Raw genomic sequence first — 12,822 nt, 5'->3', positions numbered from 1 at the left:
TGGGGGGCAGTCAACCACCAGTACACACAGCAGAACCTAAACCCATACCATTATTGCTAAGCAGCAAGACAGGGGCCCATTGCACTCCCACGGGGCCTTTTTAAATGCAATCCATAACCCGGATTTGCCAGGAACCCTTCTTACTCCTCCTACTTGCATGTGACACTGGGCTTAGGATCTGCATAGGAAACACACACACAAGCACACACCTACCTTTGTTGCCTGCAGATGCCTCCTTGGCTGTCCCCAAACGGTATCAAACCAACACCCACGGGAAGCTGTAAGCATAGAGGACATGCCTGCACCCCATTGGACTTACCTGTGTGGGTTAAATCCGGGTTATTTGACAACCTATGGCGGTGATGGTTCTGCTCAGGCAGAGCAGTGCTGATGCTCCTCATAAAGCTGTCGCTGCTGTGAAGGTTCTAGGTGACATCACAATCCCTATGGTTACATACACGACAAAGCTGGGTTGTTGTTGTTTACACTCTGCAAGGCCTGTGGAAGTGAGTGACATCATAGCACTGTAGTTCTGAGGGTTCTAGATGGATGCAACAATCTCCTGTTGCTTCTATGAAGGCCATAATAGACGACATCACCAAACAGCTCCATAGTCACATACACAGCAAAGGAGAGATGTTGTTTACACCTAGTGATGTCAGTGGTATTGAGTGACATCACAGCACAGTGCTAAGGCTCCTGGGCCTGGACACAGCAGCGGCTGCAATATCTCAACGGAGAATACGTTTATATATATGTGTGTGTGTGCGCGTATATATATATATATATATATATATATATATATATATATATATATATATATATATATTTCTCCGCCGAAATCACTTTTAAACCCATTTCCACCTTTTTTTCCCTTCTCTTCCTCTTACTTTTTTTTCACGTTTTTTTACGTTTTTCTCCTTTTCGCCTCTTTTCTGGGCGTATTATTCTTCTTTTTCTTCTTTTTTTTCGTCTAATGCATACCCCATCAGTGCAGCAATGCTTATTCAATACCGCCAGCAGATGGAGACACTGGGGGATAATTTTCTAAGGATTTATACTGATTTTTCCTGTCTGAATTTGTCGCACAGAAAGTTGCAGGCCAAATATGTGTGACATTTCTGCGACTTTAGCTTCTAGAGCATTTTTACAACATTATACATAGGTGCTGAATACATAAAAAGCGACTGTTCAGCGACAGACAAGTCGCATCGGCTGAAAGTAGGCCAGAATGTCAGTCCATGTTGGAGCAGGTTTAGATACAGTCTAAAGCATAGATCTCAAAGTCTGTGCACAGAATTTAGCAAGGGCCTCGCACCTTCTGATGCATCAGGTAGGTGCACTATAGCATAGCCTAACCCTCTGTACTTTGGTCTATATTGATGCGGGACATAGACAGCCAGCTGATGACCAATCCATTAGTGCAATGGATGGCTGGAAGCATTTGTCTTTGCCTTTGCAATACCACAGAAGCAATGCATGGTCAATGTACAGCAATGACACACCTGTGTGAACAGCCAGGAGACCCCCCCATGTTATGTTACATAGTTACATAGTTAGTACGGTCGAAAAAAGACATATGTCCATCAAGTTCAACCAGGGAATTAAGGGGTAGGGGTGTGGCGCGATATTGGGGAAGGGATGAGATTTTATATTTCTTCATAAGCATTAATCTTATTTTGTCAATTAGGAACATTCAGCACCCACCCGCTATCAAGGCAGCTGCCTATCATGTCATGCCCTACCTGCACAGGTGTGCTGGCTACTCAAATGATCCAATTAAGGAGGCCATTTAGTCAGCAGCAGCAGAAGTCCTGTGCCTGGACGCTCCAACAGCGGCCAGACACAAGCAGAAGCAGCAGAAGCAGCAGCAGCACCACCTTTTGTTTTTTGGCTGCAGCAGCAGCAGCAGCAGCAGCAGCAAGGCCCACAGGGCTGGCTAGCTGGCTAGCCAGCAAGCAGGTAGCAATGAAAGTAGGAATCTTTCTTTTTAACCCTGTAAGGGGGTGGTGCACTGTACCCGAAGATACTGCCATATCGGGTCAATGCATAGGGCGACGGAAGCAAGCTTCGAAATCGGCCCCCGTTCTCAAAAATCCATTTAATATATGGTCCCCAGATAGGGGACGTATCAGATATTAAACTGATAAGAACAGATACTACACTTGATCTTAGCCAAAAGGCCGAGAAGCGATAACCGTGAAAGAGGCGGGCCCAACAAGGTCCCCTTCATGGGCACTATCACTGCTTGCTGTCAGGGAGGCTGCCAGACAATTTTCCATGCACACTCTGGGCTGGGGGGCAGTCAACCACCAGTACACACAGCAGAACCTAAACCCATACCATTATTGCTAAGCAGCAAGACAGGGGCCCATTGCACTCCCACGGGGCCTTTTTAAATGCAATCCATAACCCGGATTTGCCAGGAACCCTTCTTACTCCTCCTACTTGCATGTGACACTGGGCTTAGGATCTGCATAGGAAACACACACACAAGCACACACCTACCTTTGTTGCCTGCAGATGCCTCCTTGGCTGTCCCCAAACGGTATCAAACCAACACCCACGGGAAGCTGTAAGCATAGAGGACATGCCTGCACCCCATTGGACTTACCTGTGTGGGTTAAATCCGGGTTATTTGACAACCTATGGCGGTGATGGTTCTGCTCAGGCAGAGCAGTGCTGATGCTCCTCATAAAGCTGTCGCTGCTGTGAAGGTTCTAGGTGACATCACAATCCCTATGGTTACATACACGACAAAGCTGGGTTGTTGTTGTTTACACTCTGCAAGGCCTGTGGAAGTGAGTGACATCATAGCACTGTAGTTCTGAGGGTTCTAGATGGATGCAACAATCTCCTGTTGCTTCTATGAAGGCCATAATAGACGACATCACCAAACAGCTCCATAGTCACATACACAGCAAAGGAGAGATGTTGTTTACACCTAGTGATGTCAGTGGTATTGAGTGACATCACAGCACAGTGCTAAGGCTCCTGGGCCTGGACACAGCAGCGGCTGCAATATCTCAACGGAGAATACGTTTATATATATGTGTGTGTGTGCGCGTATATATATATATATATATATATATATATATATATATATATATATATATATATATATATTTCTCCGCCGAAATCACTTTTAAACCCATTTCCACCTTTTTTTCCCTTCTCTTCCTCTTACTTTTTTTTCACGTTTTTTTACGTTTTTCTCCTTTTCGCCTCTTTTCTGGGCGTATTATTCTTCTTTTTCTTCTTTTTTTTCGTCTAATGCATACCCCATCAGTGCAGCAATGCTTATTCAATACCGCCAGCAGATGGAGACACTGGGGGATAATTTTCTAAGGATTTATACTGATTTTTCCTGTCTGAATTTGTCGCACAGAAAGTTGCAGGCCAAATATGTGTGACATTTCTGCGACTTTAGCTTCTAGAGCATTTTTACAACATTATACATAGGTGCTGAATACATAAAAAGCGACTGTTCAGCGACAGACAAGTCGCATCGGCTGAAAGTAGGCCAGAATGTCAGTCCATGTTGGAGCAGGTTTAGATACAGTCTAAAGCATAGATCTCAAAGTCTGTGCACAGAATTTAGCAAGGGCCTCGCACCTTCTGATGCATCAGGTAGGTGCACTATAGCATAGCCTAACCCTCTGTACTTTGGTCTATATTGATGCGGGACATAGACAGCCAGCTGATGACCAATCCATTAGTGCAATGGATGGCTGGAAGCATTTGTCTTTGCCTTTGCAATACCACAGAAGCAATGCATGGTCAATGTACAGCAATGACACACCTGTGTGAACAGCCAGGAGACCCCCCCATGTTATGTTACATAGTTACATAGTTAGTACGGTCGAAAAAAGACATATGTCCATCAAGTTCAACCAGGGAATTAAGGGGTAGGGGTGTGGCGCGATATTAGGGAAGGGATGAGATTTTATATTTCTTCATAAGCATTAATCTTATTTTGTCAATTAGGAACATTCAGCACCCACCCGCTATCAAGGCAGCTGCCTATCATGTCATGCCCTACCTGCACAGGTGTGCTGGCTACTCAAATGATCCAATTAAGGAGGCCATTTAGTCAGCAGCAGCAGAAGTCCTGTGCCTGGACGCTCCAACAGCGGCCAGACACAAGCAGAAGCAGCAGAAGCAGCAGCACCACCTTTTGTTTTTTGGCTGCAGCAGCAGCAGCAGCAGCAGCAAGGCCCACAGGGCTGGCTAGCTGGCTAGCCAGCAAGCAGGTAGCAATGAAAGTAGGAATCTTTCTTTTTAACCCTGTAAGGGGATGGTGCACTGTACCCGAAGATACTGCCATATCGGGTCAATGCATAGGGCGACGGAAGCAAGCTTCGAAATCGGCCCCCGTTCTCAAAAATCCATTTAATATATGGTCCCCAGATAGGGGACGTATCAGATATTAAACTGATAAGAACAGATACTACACTTGATCTTAGCCAAAAGGCCGAGAAGCGATAACCGTGAAAGGGGCGGGCCCAACAAGGTCCCCTTCATGGGCACTATCACTGCTTGCTGTCAGGGAGGCTGCCAGACAATTTTCCATGCACACTCTGGGCTGGGGGGCAGTCAACCACCAGTACACACAGCAGAACCTAAACCCATACCATTATTGCTAAGCAGCAAGACAGGGGCCCATTGCACTCCCACGGGGCCTTTTTAAATGCAATCCATAACCCGGATTTGCCAGGAACCCTTCTTACTCCTCCTACTTGCATGTGACACTGGGCTTAGGATCTGCATAGGAAACACACACACAAGCACACACCTACCTTTGTTGCCTGCAGATGCCTCCTTGGCTGTCCCCAAACGGTATCAAACCAACACCCACGGGAAGCTGTAAGCATAGAGGACATGCCTGCACCCCATTGGACTTACCTGTGTGGGTTAAATCCGGGTTATTTGACAACCTATGGCGGTGATGGTTCTGCTCAGGCAGAGCAGTGCTGATGCTCCTCATAAAGCTGTCGCTGCTGTGAAGGTTCTAGGTGACATCACAATCCCTATGGTTACATACACGACAAAGCTGGGTTGTTGTTGTTTACACTCTGCAAGGCCTGTGGAAGTGAGTGACATCATAGCACTGTAGTTCTGAGGGTTCTAGATGGATGCAACAATCTCCTGTTGCTTCTATGAAGGCCATAATAGACGACATCACCAAACAGCTCCATAGTCACATACACAGCAAAGGAGAGATGTTGTTTACACCTAGTGATGTCAGTGGTATTGAGTGACATCACAGCACAGTGCTAAGGCTCCTGGGCCTGGACACAGCAGCGGCTGCAATATCTCAACGGAGAATACGTTTATATATATGTGTGTGTGTGCGCGTATATATATATATATATATATATATATATATATATATATATATATTTCTCCGCCGAAATCACTTTTAAACCCATTTCCACCTTTTTTTCCCTTCTCTTCCTCTTACTTTTTTTTCACGTTTTTTTACGTTTTTCTCCTTTTCGCCTCTTTTCTGGGCGTATTATTCTTCTTTTTCTTCTTTTTTTTCGTCTAATGCATACCCCATCAGTGCAGCAATGCTTATTCAATACCGCCAGCAGATGGAGACACTGGGGGATAATTTTCTAAGGATTTATACTGATTTTTCCTGTCTGAATTTGTCGCACAGAAAGTTGCAGGCCAAATATGTGTGACATTTCTGCGACTTTAGCTTCTAGAGCATTTTTACAACATTATACATAGGTGCTGAATACATAAAAAGCGACTGTTCAGCGACAGACAAGTCGCATCGGCTGAAAGTAGGCCAGAATGTCAGTCCATGTTGGAGCAGGTTTAGATACAGTCTAAAGCATAGATCTCAAAGTCTGTGCACAGAATTTAGCAAGGGCCTCGCACCTTCTGATGCATCAGGTAGGTGCACTATAGCATAGCCTAACCCTCTGTACTTTGGTCTATATTGATGCGGGACATAGACAGCCAGCTGATGACCAATCCATTAGTGCAATGGATGGCTGGAAGCATTTGTCTTTGCCTTTGCAATACCACAGAAGCAATGCATGGTCAATGTACAGCAATGACACACCTGTGTGAACAGCCAGGAGACCCCCCCATGTTATGTTACATAGTTACATAGTTAGTACGGTCGAAAAAAGACATATGTCCATCAAGTTCAACCAGGGAATTAAGGGGTAGGGGTGTGGCGCGATATTGGGGAAGGGATGAGATTTTATATTTCTTCATAAGCATTAATCTTATTTTGTCAATTAGGAACATTCAGCACCCACCCGCTATCAAGGCAGCTGCCTATCATGTCATGCCCTACCTGCACAGGTGTGCTGGCTACTCAAATGATCCAATTAAGGAGGCCATTTAGTCAGCAGCAGCAGAAGTCCTGTGCCTGGACGCTCCAACAGCGGCCAGACACAAGCAGAAGCAGCAGAAGCAGCAGCAGCACCACCTTTTGTTTTTTGGCTGCAGCAGCAGCAGCAGCAGCAGCAAGGCCCACAGGGCTGGCTAGCTGGCTAGCCAGCAAGCAGGTAGCAATGAAAGTAGGAATCTTTCTTTTTAACCCTGTAAGGGGGTGGTGCACTGTACCCGAAGATACTGCCATATCGGGTCAATGCATAGGGCGACGGAAGCAAGCTTCGAAATCGGCCCCCGTTCTCAAAAATCCATTTAATATATGGTCCCCAGATAGGGGACGTATCAGATATTAAACTGATAAGAACAGATACTACACTTGATCTTAGCCAAAAGGCCGAGAAGCGATAACCGTGAAAGGGGCGGGCCCAACAAGGTCCCCTTCATGGGCACTATCACTGCTTGCTGTCAGGGAGGCTGCCAGACAATTTTCCATGCACACTCTGGGCTGGGGGGCAGTCAACCACCAGTACACACAGCAGAACCTAAACCCATACCATTATTGCTAAGCAGCAAGACAGGGGCCCATTGCACTCCCACGGGGCCTTTTTAAATGCAATCCATAACCCGGATTTGCCAGGAACCCTTCTTACTCCTCCTACTTGCATGTGACACTGGGCTTAGGATCTGCATAGGAAACACACACACAAGCACACACCTACCTTTGTTGCCTGCAGATGCCTCCTTGGCTGTCCCCAAACGGTATCAAACCAACACCCACGGGAAGCTGTAAGCATAGAGGACATGCCTGCACCCCATTGGACTTACCTGTGTGGGTTAAATCCGGGTTATTTGACAACCTATGGCGGTGATGGTTCTGCTCAGGCAGAGCAGTGCTGATGCTCCTCATAAAGCTGTCGCTGCTGTGAAGGTTCTAGGTGACATCACAATCCCTATGGTTACATACACGACAAAGCTGGGTTGTTGTTGTTTACACTCTGCAAGGCCTGTGGAAGTGAGTGACATCATAGCACTGTAGTTCTGAGGGTTCTAGATGGATGCAACAATCTCCTGTTGCTTCTATGAAGGCCATAATAGACGACATCACCAAACAGCTCCATAGTCACATACACAGCAAAGGAGAGATGTTGTTTACACCTAGTGATGTCAGTGGTATTGAGTGACATCACAGCACAGTGCTAAGGCTCCTGGGCCTGGACACAGCAGCGGCTGCAATATCTCAACGGAGAATACGTTTATATATATGTGTGTGTGTGCGCGTATATATATATATATATATATATATATATATATATATATTTCTCCGCCGAAATCACTTTTAAACCCATTTCCACCTTTTTTTCCCTTCTCTTCCTCTTACTTTTTTTTCACGTTTTTTTACGTTTTTCTCCTTTTCGCCTCTTTTCTGGGCGTATTATTCTTCTTTTTCTTCTTTTTTTTCGTCTAATGCATACCCCATCAGTGCAGCAATGCTTATTCAATACCGCCAGCAGATGGAGACACTGGGGGATAATTTTCTAAGGATTTATACTGATTTTTCCTGTCTGAATTTGTCGCACAGAAAGTTGCAGGCCAAATATGTGTGACATTTCTGCGACTTTAGCTTCTAGAGCATTTTTACAACATTATACATAGGTGCTGAATACATAAAAAGCGACTGTTCAGCGACAGACAAGTCGCATCGGCTGAAAGTAGGCCAGAATGTCAGTCCATGTTGGAGCAGGTTTAGATACAGTCTAAAGCATAGATCTCAAAGTCTGTGCACAGAATTTAGCAAGGGCCTCGCACCTTCTGATGCATCAGGTAGGTGCACTATAGCATAGCCTAACCCTCTGTACTTTGGTCTATATTGATGCGGGACATAGACAGCCAGCTGATGACCAATCCATTAGTGCAATGGATGGCTGGAAGCATTTGTCTTTGCCTTTGCAATACCACAGAAGCAATGCATGGTCAATGTACAGCAATGACACACCTGTGTGAACAGCCAGGAGACCCCCCCATGTTATGTTACATAGTTACATAGTTAGTACGGTCGAAAAAAGACATATGTCCATCAAGTTCAACCAGGGAATTAAGGGGTAGGGGTGTGGCGCGATATTGGGGAAGGGATGAGATTTTATATTTCTTCATAAGCATTAATCTTATTTTGTCAATTAGGAACATTCAGCACCCACCCGCTATCAAGGCAGCTGCCTATCATGTCATGCCCTACCTGCACAGGTGTGCTGGCTACTCAAATGATCCAATTAAGGAGGCCATTTAGTCAGCAGCAGCAGAAGTCCTGTGCCTGGACGCTCCAACAGCGGCCAGACACAAGCAGAAGCAGCAGCACCACCTTTTGTTTTTTGGCTGCAGCAGCAGCAGCAGCAGCAGCAAGGCCCACAGGGCTGGCTAGCTGGCTAGCCAGCAAGCAGGTAGCAATGAAAGTAGGAATCTTTCTTTTTAACCCTGTAAGGGGGTGGTGCACTGTACCCGAAGATACTGCCATATCGGGTCAATGCATAGGGCGACGGAAGCAAGCTTCGAAATCGGCCCCCGTTCTCAAAAATCCATTTAATATATGGTCCCCAGATAGGGGACGTATCAGATATTAAACTGATAAGAACAGATACTACACTTGATCTTAGCCAAAAGGCCGAGAAGCGATAACCGTGAAAGGGGCGGGCCCAACAAGGTCCCCTTCATGGGCACTATCACTGCTTGCTGTCAGGGAGGCTGCCAGACAATTTTCCATGCACACTCTGGGCTGGGGGGCAGTCAACCACCAGTACACACAGCAGAACCTAAACCCATACCATTATTGCTAAGCAGCAAGACAGGGGCCCATTGCACTCCCACGGGGCCTTTTTAAATGCAATCCATAACCCGGATTTGCCAGGAACCCTTCTTACTCCTCCTACTTGCATGTGACACTGGGCTTAGGATCTGCATAGGAAACACACACACAAGCACACACCTACCTTTGTTGCCTGCAGATGCCTCCTTGGCTGTCCCCAAACGGTATCAAACCAACACCCACGGGAAGCTGTAAGCATAGAGGACATGCCTGCACCCCATTGGACTTACCTGTGTGGGTTAAATCCGGGTTATTTGACAACCTATGGCGGTGATGGTTCTGCTCAGGCAGAGCAGTGCTGATGCTCCTCATAAAGCTGTCGCTGCTGTGAAGGTTCTAGGTGACATCACAATCCCTATGGTTACATACACGACAAAGCTGGGTTGTTGTTGTTTACACTCTGCAAGGCCTGTGGAAGTGAGTGACATCATAGCACTGTAGTTCTGAGGGTTCTAGATGGATGCAACAATCTCCTGTTGCTTCTATGAAGGCCATAATAGACGACATCACCAAACAGCTCCATAGTCACATACACAGCAAAGGAGAGATGTTGTTTACACCTAGTGATGTCAGTGGTATTGAGTGACATCACAGCACAGTGCTAAGGCTCCTGGGCCTGGACACAGCAGCGGCTGCAATATCTCAACGGAGAATACGTTTATATATATGTGTGTGTGTGCGCGTATATATATATATATATATATATATATATATATATATATTTCTCCGCCGAAATCACTTTTAAACCCATTTCCACCTTTTTTTCCCTTCTCTTCCTCTTACTTTTTTTTCACGTTTTTTTACGTTTTTCTCCTTTTCGCCTCTTTTCTGGGCGTATTATTCTTCTTTTTCTTCTTTTTTTTCGTCTAATGCATACCCCATCAGTGCAGCAATGCTTATTCAATACCGCCAGCAGATGGAGACACTGGGGGATAATTTTCTAAGGATTTATACTGATTTTTCCTGTCTGAATTTGTCGCACAGAAAGTTGCAGGCCAAATATGTGTGACATTTCTGCGACTTTAGCTTCTAGAGCATTTTTACAACATTATACATAGGTGCTGAATACATAAAAAGCGACTGTTCAGCGACAGACAAGTCGCATCGGCTGAAAGTAGGCCAGAATGTCAGTCCATGTTGGAGCAGGTTTAGATACAGTCTAAAGCATAGATCTCAAAGTCTGTGCACAGAATTTAGCAAGGGCCTCGCACCTTCTGATGCATCAGGTAGGTGCACTATAGCATAGCCTAACCCTCTGTACTTTGGTCTATATTGATGCGGGACATAGACAGCCAGCTGATGACCAATCCATTAGTGCAATGGATGGCTGGAAGCATTTGTCTTTGCCTTTGCAATACCACAGAAGCAATGCATGGTCAATGTACAGCAATGACACACCTGTGTGAACAGCCAGGAGACCCCCCCATGTTATGTTACATAGTTACATAGTTAGTACGGTCGAAAAAAGACATATGTCCATCAAGTTCAACCAGGGAATTAAGGGGTAGGGGTGTGGCGCGATATTGGGGAAGGGATGAGATTTTATATTTCTTCATAAGCATTAATCTTATTTTGTCAATTAGGAACATTCAGCACCCACCCGCTATCAAGGCAGCTGCCTATCATGTCATGCCCTACCTGCACAGGTGTGCTGGCTACTCAAATGATCCAATTAAGGAGGCCATTTAGTCAGCAGCAGCAGAAGTCCTGTGCCTGGACGCTCCAACAGCGGCCAGACACAAGCAGAAGCAGCAGAAGCAGCAGCAGCACCACCTTTTGTTTTTTGGCTGCAGCAGCAGCAGCAGCAGCAGCAAGGCCCACAGGGCTGGCTAGCTGGCTAGCCAGCAAGCAGGTAGCAATGAAAGTAGGAATCTTTCTTTTTAACCCTGTAAGGGGGTGGTGCACTGTACCCGAAGATACTGCCATATCGGGTCAATGCATAGGGCGACGGAAGCAAGCTTCGAAATCGGCCCCCGTTCTCAAAAATCCATTTAATATATGGTCCCCAGATAGGGGACGTATCAGATATTAAACTGATAAGAACAGATACTACACTTGATCTTAGCCAAAAGGCCGAGAAGCGATAACCGTGAAAGGGGCGGGCCCAACAAGGTCCCCTTCATGGGCACTATCACTGCTTGCTGTCAGGGAGGCTGCCAGACAATTTTCCATGCACACTCTGGGCTGGGGGGCAGTCAACCACCAGTACACACAGCAGAACCTAAACCCATACCATTATTGCTAAGCAGCAAGACAGGGGCCCATTGCACTCCCACGGGGCCTTTTTAAATGCAATCCATAACCCGGATTTGCCAGGAACCCTTCTTACTCCTCCTACTTGCATGTGACACTGGGCTTAGGATCTGCATAGGAAACACACACACAAGCACACACCTACCTTTGTTGCCTGCAGATGCCTCCTTGGCTGTCCCCAAACGGTATCAAACCAACACCCACGGGAAGCTGTAAGCATAGAGGACATGCCTGCACCCCATTGGACTTACCTGTGTGGGTTAAATCCGGGTTATTTGACAACCTATGGCGGTGATGGTTCTGCTCAGGCAGAGCAGTGCTGATGCTCCTCATAAAGCTGTCGCTGCTGTGAAGGTTCTAGGTGACATCACAATCCCTATGGTTACATACACGACAAAGCTGGGTTGTTGTTGTTTACACTCTGCAAGGCCTGTGGAAGTGAGTGACATCATAGCACTGTAGTTCTGAGGGTTCTAGATGGATGCAACAATCTCCTGTTGCTTCTATGAAGGCCATAATAGACGACATCACCAAACAGCTCCATAGTCACATACACAGCAAAGGAGAGATGTTGTTTACACCTAGTGATGTCAGTGGTATTGAGTGACATCACAGCACAGTGCTAAGGCTCCTGGGCCTGGACACAGCAGCGGCTGCAATATCTCAACGGAGAATACGTTTATATATATGTGTGTGTGTGCGCGTATATATATATATATATATATATATATATATATATATATATTTCTCCGCCGAAATCACTTTTAAACCCATTTCCACCTTTTTTTCCCTTCTCTTCCTCTTACTTTTTTTTCACGTTTTTTTACGTTTTTCTCCTTTTCGCCTCTTTTCTGGGCGTATTATTCTTCTTTTTCTTCTTTTTTTTCGTCTAATGCATACCCCATCAGTGCAGCAATGCTTATTCAATACCGCCAGCAGATGGAGACACTGGGGGATAATTTTCTAAGGATTTATACTGATTTTTCCTGTCTGAATTTGTCGCACAGAAAGTTGCAGGCCAAATATGTGTGACATTTCTGCGACTTTAGCTTCTAGAGCATTTTTACAACATTATACATAGGTGCTGAATACATAAAAAGCGACTGTTCAGCGACAGACAAGTCGCATCGGCTGAAAGTAGGCCAGAATGTCAGTCCATGTTGGAGCAGGTTTAGATACAGTCTAAAGCATAGATCTCAAAGTCTGTGCACAGAATTTAGCAAGGGCCTCGCACCTTCTGATGCATCAGGTAGGTGCACTATAGCATAGCCTAACCCTCTGTACTTTGGTCTATATTGATGCGGGACATAGACAGCCAGCTGATGACCAATCCATTAGTGCAATGGATGGCT

General features: G+C 45.8%; 5 non-coding genes across 5 annotated transcripts; all 5 read right to left on the bottom strand.

Annotated features, from left to right (window-relative positions):
* Nucleotides 1-2,004: 2,004 nt before the first annotated feature.
* Nucleotides 2,005-2,195, bottom strand: LOC130316936 (U2 spliceosomal RNA). Its single transcript, XR_008864139.1, has one exon. It is a non-coding gene; the product is annotated as a U2 spliceosomal RNA (small nuclear RNA).
* A 2,100-nt stretch (nt 2,196-4,295) lies between these two features.
* Nucleotides 4,296-4,486, bottom strand: LOC130316828 (U2 spliceosomal RNA). The gene has a single exon (XR_008864041.1). It is a non-coding gene; the product is annotated as a U2 spliceosomal RNA (small nuclear RNA).
* Nucleotides 4,487-6,575: 2,089 nt separating this feature from the next.
* LOC130316935 (U2 spliceosomal RNA) lies at nt 6,576-6,766 on the bottom strand. The gene has a single exon (XR_008864138.1). It is a non-coding gene; the product is annotated as a U2 spliceosomal RNA (small nuclear RNA).
* Nucleotides 6,767-8,837: 2,071 nt separating this feature from the next.
* On the bottom strand, nt 8,838-9,028 carry LOC130316934 (U2 spliceosomal RNA). The gene has a single exon (XR_008864137.1). It is a non-coding gene; the product is annotated as a U2 spliceosomal RNA (small nuclear RNA).
* A 2,083-nt stretch (nt 9,029-11,111) lies between these two features.
* Nucleotides 11,112-11,302, bottom strand: LOC130316932 (U2 spliceosomal RNA). Its single transcript, XR_008864136.1, has one exon. It is a non-coding gene; the product is annotated as a U2 spliceosomal RNA (small nuclear RNA).
* Between the last annotated feature and the right edge of the window lie 1,520 nt (nt 11,303-12,822).

This window comes from Hyla sarda, unplaced genomic scaffold (assembly GCF_029499605.1).
Source record: "Hyla sarda isolate aHylSar1 unplaced genomic scaffold, aHylSar1.hap1 scaffold_197, whole genome shotgun sequence".
Taxonomy (NCBI): domain Eukaryota; kingdom Metazoa; phylum Chordata; class Amphibia; order Anura; family Hylidae; genus Hyla; species Hyla sarda.
This window is presented reverse-complemented; position numbering and strand designations above follow the sequence as displayed.